The following is a 10,413-nucleotide window of genomic DNA, read 5'->3' as shown; positions in this document are numbered from 1 at the left end:
TCTTAAAAGTTCTCGTTGCAATAAAAAGTATTTTGTAATGATGTCTGGTGACAGATGTTAACCAGATTCATTGTGCCCATCATTTTGCAATATATACAAACATAGAATCGTTATGTCCTACACCAGCAACTAATATAATCTTGTATGTCAGTTATGCCTTGGTAAAAAAAAGAAGGGGCCCACAATATTTGTACCTGTTAAAATATTTTGTGAGACCACGAGGGTACAAGAATAAAGCTCTGTTACTTTTTTTTTTTTAATCACCAGAAAAGACAGTCTTGGCCTGACATGGGTCAGAATTCATTGAAACTCCAGTTTTGCTTCCCCAAGCCAGTATTTCCAATGACTATTTGATTCTGCTTCATGCTGGTGGTTCACAAGTTTGTCTTTACATAAGGAAGAAACTATCCATCCCTCAGCCCATGTGGCCAGCGTGACACCCGACCAAAGCGGGGTTTTGATGGGTGTTTCCTGGATGTTAAACGTCATTCGACAAATCTTGACCGTATGGTCCATTTCTAGCTTCTGCAGAGAAGGTTCTTCCTGAGTAGCTTTGTTTATATCTTTTCTTCGTCTAAATCAACCTGTCAGTTATATCCCCCAGGATATCACATGGGGAGGCATGAATACTTTCTCAGATGCCCTTTTTTTATTTTAAAGAAAAGAATGTAGGACAGCCAGTCCCACTGCTATTTCAGAGGTAAGTCCTACTGCAGACTGAACACATCCACTCCCTGACTCCCTACCTTTGTAGGGCCAGATGGGCAGGATACCTTTGTGAGAAACACCTAAAACATTAAAGAGCAGAGGGTTTCTAAAAGAGCTCACTTATTTTTAAGCTGATGCCAGGTCAGAACCCGCTAAAAAATCTGAAGTTGAAATAAGACACCCCAATAATTTCCTCTAGATGACAGTGAATAGGACCATCCTCAGTAAGGCAACTTTGGACTTTGGGACTCCAATCCCTGAGCATGCCCTCTGCCTCCTTCCTGATGGCAGGGACAATCTGCCTCTCTCCTTGGAGTTGTCGTGTTGGTGTTGGCCTAATAATCTGGCACCCTCCTGTTTCCTGTCCCTCCTTGTGCTGTGAATCAGTGAGCAGAATGCTCTCGGGAAGCCATTAAGAGACAATTTACTTGACTACAAAATGGGCATTTCAGAGTACATGGTATTTCCCGATAAGCCAATTGTAAATACCATTGACCCTTGGAGGAACATGGGTTTCAACTGCCCGCGTCCACTTATACGTGGATTTTTCACAGTCCAGTACTGTAAATGGATTTCCTCTTCCTTATGATTTTCTTCATAACATTTGCTTTTCTCTAGCTTAGTTTATTCTAAGAATACAGTGTATAGGGATGCCTGGGTGGCTCAGTCGTTAAGCGTCTGCCTTCAGCTCAGGTCATGATCCCGGGGTCCTGGGATTAAGCCCTGCATCGGGCTCCCTGCTCAGCAGGGAGTCTGCTCCTCCCTCTCCCTCTGACCCTCCCCCCTTCTTGTGTTCTCGCTCTCTCTCTCTCAAAGGAATAAATAAAAAATCTTAATTAAAAAAATAAATAAATAAAAAGGAATACAGTATATAATACATATAACATACAAAATATGCACTAGGCAACTGTTTCTGTTGTCAGTAAGGCTTCCCATCACCAGTAAGCTCTCAGTAGTTAAGTTTGAGGGGAGTCAGAAGGTGTGTGCACGTATTTTTAAGGCGTCTGCAGAATTTGACTGGGCAGGGGTCGGCTCCCCTAACGCCCACATTGTTCAAGGGTCAAGGGTGGTGTCCTCAGGTCACTCAACGGTCCTCATCCGGCATGGGTCCACCCAGCAGGCTAGATCCTGCCCCAGGCTGCTTGCCCCTGGGCTGGCTGGCTCTCAGCCTTGGCTTTTTGGGCTTCTGGTTCTTTCTGCTGGGTTCCAAACAAAATCCCCCTTCCAGACCCAAACTAGAGACCCCAAAACAACAATTCCTTGCTTGGCTGGATTCCATTCTATCTGCTCCCAAACAAGCCCTAATTCTCCATGCCTCACTGCTGGGCTGAGCTTAATGAATGATGCTTTGAGTCCCCGTTTGCCTTCCCTCTAGGCCCAGGGTGCTTAAACCAGGTTTCAGATTCAGAGAATGATGGCCTCTTACTTTCGTTAGAGTCTGAAAACCCCTCTCTGCTCTGCGCTCTACCTTCTCCCAGGGTCTCTCAATTGTTATGCTTTTTTTTATTCAGTGTGTCTCCAATCCTTGCTTTTAAACAGCCTGTCTTCTCCCAAAACTCTTTTTTTCTGTATCAGACTTTTGAGTCCACCGCACCCCTCCTTACCTTGCCCTGCCCTCTCCTAGTCCATTAATTGTCTGACCTTGGCAACCCCCTTCCAGTTCATTACAAAATCATCTCCCAAACCACATTTCCATTGCACATCTACAAAGTAACCTTTGTCTTCAATGGGAAGGGAGACAATTATACCGTACATAATTGGGGCAAGACTCTATTCATTATAATCTCCCATCTCTATAGAAAAGTCAACTCTTAACTTTACATCAGTTTCCTATTGTAGACAATCAACCCCGATAATTCAGGATAGCCAAGGATTTTTTTTCTTTATTTCCAGATTGATTTTCCAATACCCAGAAAGGTGGCGTAGAAAAAGCCCCAGACTTAGAACCAGAAGGCTTGTGTTCAGATGCAGGCTCTGCCACTTACCAGCTGTGTGACCTTGGGCAAGAGGTTCCAACTCTACAGCTCAGTCTACACATATGTGAAAGGGGACAATAACACCTACCTTGTTCAGTTACAGGGATTTGGGGGTGACCTGCATTACCTGTGAGTACCCAGCCCTGTGCTTAATCAGTGAGTAGCCTCATGGATCTCCATGGGCAAACTCGAATGAGGAACAACTCTGGATTTGGAGATCTCCCTTTGCCACAGAGTAGCTGAGTAATCATAGGCCAGTAATTACCTTCATCTCTCAGCGATATGATTTCTTCAACTATAAAATGAAGATAATGTCACCTACCCTGCTTACCTTACGTAGGACAATTTGATCGGAAATTACTTTGTAAACTGAGGCACATCGTACCGTATGAGGGTAGTGCATCTCCTTCTCAGGGAAGACTGAACCGGGGAATTTTACAGATTCTCCCATCTGCCCCCCTCCCCCCAGCTTTCTGTGGTTACTATATTCCCCCCCCCCCCCAGAAGATCAAACAAAAGGATCTCTACTGGCTCCTCTCGCTGGGAAAGTAGGGCAGATTCTAGCAGCCTGGAGGGAGCTGGGCCTGAAATTAAACCCTAAGGCACTCCCAGGACTTGGAGATGCCAGATCATCAGCCTCCCCTTGCTTGGGCCTAAGTGACAGCTAAGCTCCTTAAAGTGTCCTAGAGAAATTTAGCGAGAGTAAGGATTCTTCATACTATATCATTTTTATCCAGCATTTGTAGCAAACTGTTGTAAAAGAAAAACAATGCAATGTAATGCAGTAGAAAGGTAACGTAAGGTAAGGTAAAGTAATGCAAAGATAAAAAGGAAAACCAATCATTGATTTAAAACCTCTTTTTTTGACTCAGTGATGTGTTTAACCCTTCATCCACCCATGCAAGAGTTTTCATGAATGCAGGTGCATTGGCCTGTCACACCCCCATTAGACCCTGCAGCTGCTAAAATGCAGTGTTTCACCCAAAAAGCTAAGATTGAGCGCAATTAGAGTCAACCCGGTCCCCAGGAGACAAGCAGCCAGGCTCAATAATAAGGCGTAACAACTGCCTTCAGGAATGTTTTCTGCTGAGGAGAAAAAAAAACAAACAAAAAACCTGTAACTCTCCAGGACTCCTCCCAGGCCCCAGACTCTGACCCGCCTCTGCAAATGTCCAAGTCCCAGGAAGTCTCAGAACTGTCTATCAGCATGTTCTTGGAGGAAAACAGCCCAACTTCCGCCCTCCCTTTATTTGGTCCAAATAGACAAAAGCCTTAGATGTCACTGGAAAGTGCAGGAAGGGGTGGGCGGAGGAAGGGATCTCGTTTTGTTTTCTGATAACCGTGCATTTTCCTTGTTTCATCTGGCTTTCAGCTTTCATCAAAACAAGTTGTTTACCAAGATTAATGTCAAGTATAAGAAAGGCCCCAGATAGTTCTACCTGTGGGTCCGGAGACTCAACAAGGCTGTGCTCAGATTACGCTCTCTGCTTCCGTGGGGCAGCTTTCAGTTTGTTATTGTGAGCTGCTCTCTGTTGATTTCAAGCGAGATGACACAGAGACAGATTAGTGAAAACCACAGACATTATAAATTGCAATTTGGCCTCAAAAGATGAATGAAGAAGAAATGCTTTGATCTGTGATTCAGAGCCGAGCTGCAGTATTTACAGAAAAACATGTCTTCAGGGAAATAGAGAGAGAAAGAAAGCAGGGAAGACAGACAAACAGAGACAGGGAGACAGAGACAGAGAGACAGAGATTGAAGCATAGAAAAGAGCTTTTGGGTATTGAAAGAATATTTTCTCAAATTACAGATGACCTAAATGAGGATGAGGGCTCAGGCAGAGAGTGTGGGGCTTTTCTGGCAATTTTGTCAAGGCTGGAAGGGTGATCCCGAGGAGATTTACACGGAGGACATCTGCTCTGGTAAAACATTACAGCACCTAATGCAATTCGTGGGTGTGAGGCCGGGCTGCAGGCAGCCAAACGGCTCCATGGTGCATGGACGTCCTCCTGCAGTTTGCTTCCCTTGCCCTGTGTCCCGATGGATGTTCTGTGGCTCCTGCGTCGCCCAGAGCAAGTCCCCTTTGCTCTGGGTCAACCATCTCCTTGAGCTTCTCCCAGCACCGGGCACACGGCCAACCTGGGGACCCTTGGGGACTCTGAGGACCATGACCCCAGCCACCCCGTGACCTCACGCAGATCGAAGATGTCCTCGGTCCACCACGTTGGTCTTCACCTCACCCTCCAGTGCCCACTTCTTCCCCCACTCCCATCTAAGCCCTGGACTGATCTAGAATTAGTGGCATCATGGAATATGAAAGTGGGAAAGTCTACTAGAAATTAAAAACCCAATCCTGCCAAACTTACAGATGGGCAAACTGAGGCCTCGAGAGGGAACGTCATCTCTCCAAGTTCACACAGCTGGCTCTTGTGCTACCCCCTTGGGGACCAACAAAGCTTTGTAACAGACAGGACATAGGTCAGAGTACCCTAATGGGAAGAATGCTTAAGAAATGTCTAGTTCTCTCCCATCCAACTTCCCGCTTCTGCCACTGGTAAAGCAAGGAATGTTGAGGTCCTTTTAGCGTTTCCCTCCCTGGGGTGGAAAGATGCAGAAAAACATGGAATCAGCTAGTAAAATGTCAAATTAAGTATTGTTTATAATTTTGACTGCTGAGATTCACTGAGTGCTTACTGGGTGCCAGGCACTACTTCTGTCCACTTATCATCCCCATTTTTCATAGGAGGAAATTGAGATTTAGAGCTACATCAAGGTCACACACCCGGGTAGTGCTACCTGAGGGCAGAGTCCCAGTTCTTGAACAGTTACCAGCAGATTTCAAAACTTGGTGTGTCTCCGCACCATCTGCGGTGCTTGTGAGTAATGCAAACAGCTGGGCCTCACCCCTGGATTCCTTTTGGCACCTCTTGGTCCAGCCCCCCAACCTCCCAGTGTTGTCCCCATCTCTCACCCTGAAAGCACTCCCTTGCCCTTCGTGTAGCTTATCTAGCAGGTGATCACGTTCCTCCCACGACGTGCCCTCTTGACTCTTCGAGTCTTTGTGACCTCCCTTTAAAGTCTGCTCTGGAGAGCTTTTCATTACAGTCTACTCCTCCTTCCCCTGAATTCCCACACCTGGGCCTCCCAGACTCCCACATCCCTCTCTCCCTCCCATCTCTTTTCTCCACCACTCCCCCAACAAACCTCGCTTTGATCTTAGGTCTCATGTACATTGCCTGCCCTGCCATACTTTTACTGAGATCGACAGCGTTGTTTCGTAAACACCGGTACACACTCCACTCGTCCTAACAGTACCCTTACCTTGCTTATTTATTAGAGGGGGGAGAGTTCAGACGAGGGGAATTTGTACCAAAGTGTATCTCCTCTTGATCGTCTCCTACCCACCTAGCAAAGACTCCTGACGCCATTTCTGTCTGCGAGCACCATGCCGGGTGCTGCCAACATGAAGCTGAGTAGGACACCAGCCCCTGACCTCGAAAGCTTACAGTCTAGATCTTCTACCTTCAGGAGGAGGAGAATACCACCTCCCCTTCTTCCCAAGGCTATCCTTCATTCAGTTACTCACTCAGCAGATATATATTAAATACCTTCCCTTCTGCCAGGTAACTTTTAGGAGCTCAGAATAGGGGCTTGGCTCTCCAGGATGTTACAGAGAAAGAGAGAGATTCCGCAGAGGATTATCCCGGATGTAACTGTGGAAACCAGAGGAAGACTTACCACCTGCCTCCACGGGTCTGGAAAAGGCTCCACGGGGCACCTGGGAGCTAGCTCCTGAAGGATTGAACTGCCGGGTTAGGAATGGAGAAGGGAAGGGCACGTGGGGAAGGACAAGGGCAAAGGTAGAGAGACAGAAAAAGTAGACTGTGTTTGAAGAATGTATATTGAGTTCTGCGACTCTAGGTGGGGCACGTGAAGGAAAGGATAGGAAACAAAGGTGGAAGGCTGGCTGGGGCCAAAACATGGAGGGCCTCCCTTTCTGCTGGGCCTGATAGCACCCGGTGCTTCTTGTCCCTCCTTCACTAACGTGGGCTGCCACGGCTGCCTCCCACATACCTGGGGACTTTGGGGCTCTCTCCCCCTCAGTTCTTACCTTGTACATCACTCACCCACTCTTTGGACCACATCCATGGCCATCCCTCAAGGATTCTGTTTGTCCAGCGGCCTTGGCCCCCACCTGCCCCAGGACCTCTGTATGAGTCATGAGCCCACCACCCAGACCACCAATCACTATTGCAGAAAGAGCTCTCAAGGCCCAAATGCTATTTAATTATGGGCACACAGTTTAATTACTTAGTCCAGCTCTATATGACTTAATTTATAAATATAATTTACAGTTCCCTTGTTTCTTTCTCAAGCCTTTGAGCTCATTAATAGTGCTGACTATAAGAGCTCTTCAGTCCTATCTTGCTGGGCTCCAGGCCAGTGGTATTCCAAGATGAGCGGAGAGGGGGCAGGGATGGGGGGAGAAGTCTGGCTATTTTTCACCAGCATTGTTAAGAATTTCCAGTGCATGGCGATTAAAAAAAAAAAAGGCAGACAGACTTGTAGTTGGTTTTATTATTGTTTTTAAATCCCATAAAGCCAATACCACCCTCCCCAGTGCCTATGCCCAGGACAGACTCTGTCCCCATACCTCTGCTCCAGGCACAACCTTCAGTTCCACCTTGAAACCAGTTCTCAGCAACAACCTGCTGGGGCGGGGGGGGGGGTTCCCTCAGGCCTCCCCAAGGAGCATTTGTTCATTCAGCCATCATTTTATTTAGTACCTATTATTGTGCAAGACATTGTTGGCAATGAAGTGAAAAGCCGGGGTAAAGTATAATACAATAATTAACAGTTAGTGCACACTCACTATGCACCAGGCTCTGCGCCAAGCTTTTGCAAACGTGGCATTGAATTTTCAGAACCACCCTGGAAACAATGCTCAGGTTGTTTGAAACAGCGGCTCTCGACCCTGGCTGCTGCATGTTGGAGTCCCCGGGGAGGCCCTGATGCTGGATCGCACCCTCTACAGTTTTAGGTTTCACCGATTTGGGGTACAGCCTGAGCATCAGGATATTCAGTAAAACAAAATGAAAACCACTTCAGGCAATTATGACGCGCAGCTATGTTTAAGAACGACGGATTTAAGTGATCTTCCTAAGATTCCACAGACAGAGCCGGGAGAGCAGGTAGGCCAGCCAGCTGGCCCCCCGCGCCCTACTGTGTGCCAGGATAAACACCAACTCCTCCCACGACTGACGATACAACAGACAGCATGTGCCATAAAAAAGATAAAGCGCTACAACAGCTCAAAGAACAATGAATGCAGGGAACTCTTCATGAAAGAGGTAACTGATGGGTTACTCTTTTAAAGAATTTGCAGACTATGCAGAAGTGGTCACAAGGGTAGGGCAGGACTTCCAGGCAGAAAGAACCATGTGAGCAAAAATGCGTACATTGGAAAATATGATGAATGTACAAGGAACAGGGAACAGACACTGTGCATTGGCACGGGGGAGGGAAATAAGGCAGGAAAGGTAAGTCAGGGACAGGTTGTGAAGGACAATGCTTCCCACACCACTTCTGGGTGAGGCCCGTGTGGACTAATGATCATATCTGCAGCATACAGCACAGTCAATGGATGAGTGTGTTTTAGCTGCTATAACAAAATGCCACGGATGGGCGGCTAATAAACAACAGAAACTGATTTCTCACAGTTCTGGAGGCTGGGAAGTCCAAGATCAGGCTTTGGTGAGGTTCCACTTCCTCGTAAATGGCCACGCACCCGCTGTAACTTCACACGGCTGACGGAGCCAGAGATCTCACTAGTGCCTTTTCTTGAAGGGCACTAATCCCGTTCCTGAGGGCTCCACCCTCATGACCTAATCACTTCTTAAAGGCCCCACCTCCAAACGCCATCACACCGGGAGCCAGGTTTCAACACAGGAATGTTGGGGGGACACAATCATCAGTCCATAGCACCAACTCAACAAATCTGGCACACCCACTGGGAAGCTTTGGGATAAGGCTTTCAATATGACCCAAGAAGTTTAAACTTTATTCTATGGGTAATGGGAAGATGATGAAGATTTTATACTGGAGTGGGGAGACGGTATAGGGAGCTGTGTCTTAAATACAAATCTAGGCACTGTCACGCTGATTTCCTAAAGACAAAGTCTTGACTTCAGGAATTTTCTACCGAGTACCACTATTAGAATACTTTTGTAATGTATCATGATTAGCTACATAGGTAGTGTCATTCCTGCTATTGAAGAGCTTTAGCTTCAGTTCTTCAATAAGAGGGATTGTGTCATAACCCCCCCCATTATTTTTTTTGGTAATTCCAGTGTCTAGCACAGAGCTTGGCCCACAGGAGGTCTACAGTTAGAAACAGCATTTGAATCACTCATTAAAAGCCATTCAGCATGCAGCCATCTATTCTAGGGTCAAGGAGCAAAAATTGGTGTGAATGTGTGTACATTAGAAAGAGAAAGAGAGGGGCGCCTGGGTGGCTCCTGTTGGTTAAGCGGCTGCCTTCGGCTCAAGCCATAATCTCAGGGTCCTGGGAATCGAGCCCCAAGTCGGGCTCCCTGCTCAACGGGGAGTCTGCTTGTCCCTCTCCCTCTGTCCCTCCCCCTCACTGGTTCACACGCACGTGCGCTCTCTCTCTCAAATAAATAAATAAAATTTATTTTTTATTTTCTTTATTAGCATATAATGTATTATTTGTTTCAGCGGTACAGGTCTGTGATTCAACGGTCTTACACAACTCACAGTGCTCACCATAGCACATACCTGCCCCAGTGTCCACCATCCAGCCAACCCATCCCTCCCACCCCCAATAATTAAATAAAATATTTAGAAAAAGAGAAAGAGAATGGGTGTCAGAGCCAGAAGGCTGTGAGTAGGGTCATGATGGCCGCACAGCGTGGAGGCTGGGGCAGACAGACCCACTTTCCAGGGGTAGTTTCCCTCCCCTAACCTCTGCTTCTCTCCCACGATGGGAGCAATAAAAGCCACCTAGCAGGAGTGTTGTGAAATAACACACGAGCAGCACGTGCAAAGACCTGGCATGCAGCTGGCACTCAGCAATGGCCACTGGCCCCAATTCCCTTGACCACATTTAATTTTCCGATGCTTCAAATCCAATAATGAGGATCACATTGATGGTTCTAGTTGGTAGGAGTTATATCGTCCTCCCAAATATCCATTCTATTGGATATGTGAGGGGCAGGGCGGCTAGCACAGAGAAGCCTGAAGCTTCTGCCATTTATTGTCTTTAGTTAGCCAGGTGGGAACCATCATACCTACCATTTATTGAGAATTGACTATGTTTAAGGTCCAATGCAAAGCATTTTATATATGTTATCTCTAATTTAATTTAATTTAATTTAATTTAATTTAATCTAATTTAATCTTTACAATAAGCCTGAACAGGAGTTGCCAAATCTGACCCTGGGCCTGTTTGGGTATAGTCCTCAAGTTGAGAATAGTCTGTGCATTTTTAAAAGTTTGTAAAGAGGGGCGCCTGGGTGGCTCAGTCAGTTAAGAGTCTGCCCTCAGCTCAGGTCATGACCTCTGGGTCCTGGGATTGAGCCCCACATTGGGCTCCCTGCTCAGCGGGGAGTCTGCTTCTCCCTCTGCCTCTCCCTCTGCCTCTCCCTCTGCCTGCCACTCCTCCTGCTTGTGTGCTCTCTCTCTCTCTCTCTGTCTCGAAAATAAAGA

This window comes from Leptonychotes weddellii, chromosome 11 (genome assembly GCF_054177405.1).
Source record: "Leptonychotes weddellii isolate Sample4059 chromosome 11, ASM5417740v2, whole genome shotgun sequence".
NCBI lineage: Eukaryota > Metazoa > Chordata > Mammalia > Carnivora > Phocidae > Leptonychotes > Leptonychotes weddellii.
Note: the sequence above shows the minus strand (reverse complement) of the source record.